We start from the raw sequence: 7,022 nt of genomic DNA on the forward strand, positions 1-7,022 counted from the left end.
CAGGCAACACGACTTTGCATAATCATATTACAGTAGCTTTTTTTTTTTTTTTTTCTAAATTCATATCCTGGGTCAAATTTCAGGTAACTGCATCTAGTCAAAATCTATCTTTGCCATTCTCCCTCTTCATACCTGGGAAATCCCTCAGGCTTTCCAATAGCTAATACGAAACATTCTTCATCCTCATTTTATCCCCTGCATGAAGTCTCCTATCACTCCAAATATGTTTTTCTCATTCTTCCATCACAATCGGGCTATCCTTGGTTTCATTCCATGAGGATCATTTATACATGAAGTGACAATGGAAGATGAAATTGCATGACGTAAGTTATTTGTATGAGAAAGCTGGATAATTGATTGCACCTGCTAGGTGTACTTTCAGGAGACACTGAAGTGGTCATTAGGTATGTTAAACACTTGTATTTTTTCTACAGATGTAGCTAAAGAAGATACTCTCTCACGTTTCTTAAGTTCTTTTTAAACATAAAAGCTGATCCCTTGTGATATCTCTATATCTTAATAAATACAATTATTAATAAAATATGTTGCCTTTCATTTCCATTGAATGAAATGTTTATTATAAATGAAGACAGAAAAAAAAATAAATGAAGACAGAAATGACCATAGTAGTTACTTCAGAAAACTTAATATTTTATGGGCAGATAAGTTAAAAATTCACGTTTTCTTTAAAGGTAACTACATGAACACATTAATGTTATTTTAGAAACGGGCTTGATCTTTAGACACACAGGGTAGCAATATTTATGGAGTTATAACTCTTTAGAAATTCTGAGAAGAAAATCCTATGCCCCAGCATTGTTGAGCAAAATGAGGACAATGATATTTTGTGAATTCTATCTGTGTTGCAGCTAAGGTCAACATGAGTCAGTGAGTTGATCAAGATGCACAGGTCAAGGTGCTTGTTCTTTGAATTCTCAATCAACAGAAACTTAAGAGTGCACCCCTGCCGATACGATCTTGTAAGTTTATTATGTGACAACTGTCCTCAAGCAAGCTAGGCGGACATGACTAATAGACTTAAGTAGGTATTATTAATTTCATTTCATTTTGAGAGTGGTCACAAGGGAGCATGCGGATGAACCAAACTAATAAACTCCAGGAAAAGTGAGAAATATTGGGTGGAATTCGGATCCTGAGAGACCAAGGCTATCTGGAAAAAGTAACTTGAATGTGGAAGAGTTCAGGGTAGAGAAAACAGGAGCTGAGGGTAGGCAGAGGGAGGAACAAATGCCCTTACCAGCTGGAGGGGAGCCAGAACATCAGCAACATAGCTGATAGCCAGTCACTTAATTTAAGTGTCCCTATTGCAGACAGGGACATGTTAGAAGAGTTTTGAAGGCAAAGCTAAAGGCCAGATTTTACTCTGTGGGATCAGCGTACCCTATAAAGGATTGTGAGGGAATTAAAGGGGGTATGATGGAAACAATGCCCTTCATGAATCTGCAAGGAAGAAGGAAGGTACATAGTCAAGGAGACCAATCATGAAGCTATTTTTGACAGAGGGGAATGGAGATTCATTTTACAATGTCAAAGTTGAACAGACAAAAGCACTGATAAACTTCTCTTCTGGGAGAGAGGATGAAATACAGGCTTGTTTTGTGTGTGTGTGTGTGTGTGTTTGAAGTGTGAGACAAGTAACCAAATGCAAATACAAATAGCCAGTAAATCAGTAAATAATACGACGGGGAGAGCTCTCTGAAAACCAGGCCAGGGCTATAGCTACAAATTAACTCCGATCTTCACAGCTTCCTTCCTACACTGTTTCCAACTGATTTTTTTTTCTCCCCCCAAGTAGAATATCTCATCTGCAAATAACGGTAAAGGAAGATCAAGTAATCTGTTTATAATCAACATTCTTCCAGGTGTGAAACATCCTTTAACCTACAGACCACCTGTAATGAACTCAGGTTGTGTGTAATTAGAGAGCAAATTGGCTTTCCCCTGTGCAATCAGGGTGTATTTCCCTCAGAAATGAAATATCTCATCATTTAGGAACACTATTATTAAAAACTGATATTTTAGATTTTTCTATCTTTTCTATCTTATACATTTGAGGAGGTCAGAGGTGGTGAACTGTAGTTTACATATGGAGCCCTGGAAATTACAATCTAATAAGATTGTTTTCCCAGATGGTATCATCTTTTAGTGAGAACTGACATCAATAAGTTTTATTAATGAATTTAAAGATGGAAATTGAGATGCTGGAAAAACATTAAGAAAATAAGATATTTTGAGAAAACTGTCTTGCTCTACAGTGGTCCCTGTGATTTATTACCATAATCTTTTTGTCAGTTCTGTAAGATGCCAGGGTAGCTTTTAGTTATGCTCTCTGTGCTGGAAAAGAAAAATCCATCAAATATAAACTTGAAGATTTAAAATTTTCTCATTCTATTAAAATTCAGATGTTATTCACCAGACTAACTGATTACGGACGAAGGATATAATTAAGTCTCTTTATTTCTAAAAGTTTTAGAAGGGTATAAACGTTAAAATGCTTTTAGTTATGTATTTGCTTTTGTGATTCAAAATTGCATTCTTTCACGAGTCCTTTGAAAATCTAGAATGGCTTTGTCAGATAAGCCTTTTGGCAACTTACATGCTGTCCAATAGCATAGCTGCTCACCACATTTGGTGTTTGAGCACTTGAATTGTGGTACATGCCACGGGGAAGGAAATTGGTAATTTCATTTATTTTAATTGATTTTAATGGTAACAGTCCTATGAGGCCAGTGGCTACTGTGTTGGACAGTATACAAAAGAGAGAAAACATGGTCATAGCCAATGGGTTCTGTCTGGGTCCTGAACTGGGCTCCATAATCATACCTAGTGCCTCCTAGGACCGGAGAAGTCTCCAGAACCCTAAATCTCATGACATCTTTGTGTTTCTGCAGCTGTTTATTTTAGCATTAGCTAAACCCATCCCTGGGTCTTTCAGTCAATAATCATCCCATAGATTTCCTGCTTCAAACAGGACAGATAAAACCTCAGATAAACAGTCTTGTCTGCACTGTTCAGAGGTAGAGTTTTTCAGGCTCCTGTTCGACCCAGAAAGCCACCTCCTTTGATAAGTCGGCCATCACTTAATTCTTGTAATGACTAATTTAATTTCCTAACCCATTTTTTGTATCTCCATTTCTGCTGTTCCTTTTCCATCTCTCCTAATCCTTCTTCAAAATTGCCACTGTATTGATATTTCCCAAAGACACCTCCAGTGCCCCATACTGTTGTAAAATCCAGTAGGATTTTGTTTGTTCCCTTTTGTTTCCTGGGGGACAGGCTGATGAAATGCAAACTTCTCAGTAGAGTTGTGGATGTAATTTTATGCTCTAAAATCTCAATTTCCTGCCACTTGGCAACTTTTATCCTGTGCTCCCTGAGCATGCAACGCTCTCCTGTCTGCTTGATCTTACACTCTCCTGGGCATACAGCTTTCCGTTCCCATAGAGCCTGGAATGATTCCTATATTCTTCTCATCCTCATCTTCACTTTCACCCCATACTCCGTGCCCAAACTCCACACTCCAGAACATACACACACACACACACACACACACACACACAGCAACACCACCACTACCACCACCACCCCCATCTGTTGCACACAGATACTATGGTTCTAGAAATATCTCCTCCAGAAAACAAGGCTTTAGATCTCCAGGATGGCCTTGTCACTTACCTCTTACTTCCCAACCACTGTATCCTGATTTCTATTGCAATTCTCACCACAATGAATTAAATTTGTTAAATGTTCATATTTTCTCCAGGAGCCTACAGGCAACTTAGTAGACAGGAACTTAATCTTTCTACCCTAAACCATCAGTATCTGAGACCACACATCCAGCCACCCAAGAGTTCTTCAATGCATGGATAAAGGACAAAATAAGAACAGACTGAGATTGAAGATTTAGAGACAAACTCATTTAGAATAATCCAAAGGTAAATAAAATTCTGTCTGAGTATTCAAAGTTTCCCATTTAGGGACCCTAAGAAAATATAATTTTGCTGATGTGTGTGTGTACAGATATATACCTACATAGATGTATACGCACTTGTATAAATATATATATTTTATTTATACTTACTCGTATTTATATTTTATTGTTCCTAGAAAGTATATTACATGACTTGAAGGTTGAAAAAATACTAGAATGTCTAAGAAAAAGAGAGTCCGAACCAACTGAGTTATCGCGTAATAAATATGTGATTCTACTATCAATGATCGTCATTTGGTTATAAGGAAGTGGACATGCTCACACGTGTCATGTTATCAAGATATCTTCTCTGTCCTTTCTCCTCTTTATTTTCCACAGTAAGAAAGAGCAATAGTTTGAGTCATTTCAACAGTCACTTTACATCACATTTAAGCTATCACAAAACTAGTACTGTTAACACTTCTTAAACATCCATGCAACTCTTTCTCTGAAGCCTGTATCTACAACTTTTGTCACAAACAGGTGAAGTTGGAATCCCCCAAACAGAAAATAATTTCTTTTACAATACAACAAGTTCCTGAATGAGCCTTGCAGCAATTTTATAGGTATAACCATTCCCTAGTCTATAATATATATATATATTTTTTAATTCATCATATTTGAGGAAGACACTGTAATTGCCTGAGGAGGCTTAGTCAGTTGAAGATCACCAGATAGGACTGACACCAAGTAGCTCAACTTTTGAGTGAGGAAGATACCCAGGGACCAGTATCCAAAGGATCAAAAGCCAGGTCACAGCCCAGACCACACAACACACTAGAAATCTGTCTGAGTAGATAAGATAACAGCATCAGAACTATTTAGAAAATCAAGAATTTAGGTTTTGGAGTGCATTTTTGTCTCTCTCCAGAGGCCTCAGTGAGAAGATACCTCTGGCAGTGAATTACGTCTTCTCCTTACAAAGAGAGTTTCCATTTAAAACCTCGTATCTTAAATTACTTTAATTCCTGGATGAGCACAGAGCCTGCAGCATGCTGATATTTCCCTATTCAATTTGGAATAGAGATAATTCCCAGGTAATTACATTAATGTAAAGAAAGGCACATGATAACCCAGGATGGCAGGTAAAACAAAAGTTACTTATGTTCACATCTGAAATAAACACAGATTTAAACCATTATGAAAATGCACTGTGGAATAGCTGAGAAGCTGCTCCTTCCCACTTTACTATTAACTTCATTTGGGAGAAAGATGCCCCTTCCCACCTTCTGTGAGATTAATGTAAGACTTAGTGACTTGTATTTGTATGAAAACTATTTAAAATGCAACACTGCAAAAGATGAATTTGAGTTTGCTCCGAAAGCTGTTATTAATGCAAAATGAATATCCCACCATCCAAAATTTAAAAACCAATATTCAAATAATTGCCCATAGAAAGCAGACTGTCTGTAAAACAGCTAATCCAAGAGATAAGAAATATCATAAAAGCATAAACGAGTTTTATATAGCACAACAGAACAAACACGTTGGACAAAATGTAAAGACTTGGCTATGGATCTATATTTCTCCATTATTCAAATGATCTGCCAATAATCTTTTAAAATTCTATGGCAAATACTACTAGAGTGAGTATATCTTATCAAAAGTATAAATTGGGAGCCTAAATTTAAATAATAATATTAACTTTTTGCATGCATTTAAGTGTAATCGAATTCCAAATATTAAGATGTTGTAGTTTTTAAAAAGTTATTGCACACACATAAGCACTTACTGTTATTTCCTTGCAGCAAAAATCTATATCCACCAGGAGAGCTTGAAGTTATTCCCTGTTAAAAAGTCACAAAACAGGAATATGTTAATTTAAAATATAATAAAGTCTAAATCGCAATAGTTAATAGGATTTTTACATTAATAAATAAGAAATATTATAACTATAATCTCCTGGTTTAAGTTTATTTTCATGAATTAAAAACTACAAAAGGCAAGGGAAAATTATTTCTCAATGCACAACATAAATTAAAAATACTACTGAAAAAGGAAAAGAAAATTTCAATTACACAAAACCAAAAACACCCTCGCTGGAGTAAATAATGCATTCATTTCCCCTACCCCAGTAATGTTTACAGGTAATCTAATCACTGGTTTGCATGGACAGAATAAAGAATAGTTTGAGTTACATACTGATAGAAACTAATGTTTCACCATTTATCCAGAATTCTCTTTGATTGAACAAATCTTTGTTAATCCATCAAATTGGAAAATGACAATAGGTAAAAAGATCTAATCAAATTAAAGAGACACTACTTCTGAACAATCTAAGAATATAAAATGTCAATACGCAGGTAGGTATAGTAAAGTGTACTGTTTCACTCAATCTTTCATCAAGTTACTGAAGAAAAAATAAATCATTTTTATCATATGCCTGATATTGAGTACTATCTGAATATTCAACCTGAAATAGAGAATTTAAGTAATTATCTAAAGCACTCAGGCCAAAAGACCAATTTACAAGAATTACCCAGCTCACTGGGGCAAATATTATTGGAAGAGTCTTTTCCTTGAATTATTTCTTAAATGCTAATTTTAATTTTCATGGTTGACTGTTGCCAAATACAGAAAGAAACATAACATGGTTTGAATCAGACATACATAATCACAAGTAAAATCATCTGAAAATACATGTTTAAAAAGCAAATTTTTAATCTTAAAAGAGATAATATTTTTCTTCCTCTGAAGATATTTTAAAATATACTCTATACTTAAACTTGATTTGGACTTAAGTATTATTCCATTGTAACCGTGCATTTCTACTCTAGCCATTTATCTATTTAATTTCTTTTCCTTTTCCAGCCACTGTTAAAAACACAAGGAAACTTTCAAAGTCTTTCTTTCTAGTAAAACACTCAATGTTCATTTTAAAAGCTGTAGCTTGCCAAAGTATTTCCTGCTTTATACAAAGGAGGTAAAATTTAATAAAAAATTAGAAACATGTTATTTTAATATTTTTTCCCAAGTAACCAAAATCTGCTGACATAATGTAACCTAAAATACCTCTTTACATAGTTCTTTA

General features: G+C 35.1%; 1 long non-coding RNA gene across 1 annotated transcript; it reads left to right on the top strand.

The window, feature by feature from the left end:
* Positions 1 to 303: 303 nt before the first annotated feature.
* On the top strand, positions 304 to 4,236 carry LOC112675185 (uncharacterized). The gene is made up of 4 exons (XR_003145800.3): positions 304 to 404; positions 870 to 980; positions 3,785 to 3,956; positions 4,129 to 4,236. It is a non-coding gene; the product is annotated as an uncharacterized LOC112675185 (long non-coding RNA).
* The last annotated feature ends 2,786 nt before the right edge of the window (positions 4,237 to 7,022 follow it).

Source organism: Canis lupus, chromosome 16, assembly GCF_003254725.2.
Source record: "Canis lupus dingo isolate Sandy chromosome 16, ASM325472v2, whole genome shotgun sequence".
In the NCBI taxonomy this organism is placed as follows: Eukaryota; Metazoa; Chordata; class Mammalia; order Carnivora; family Canidae; genus Canis; species Canis lupus.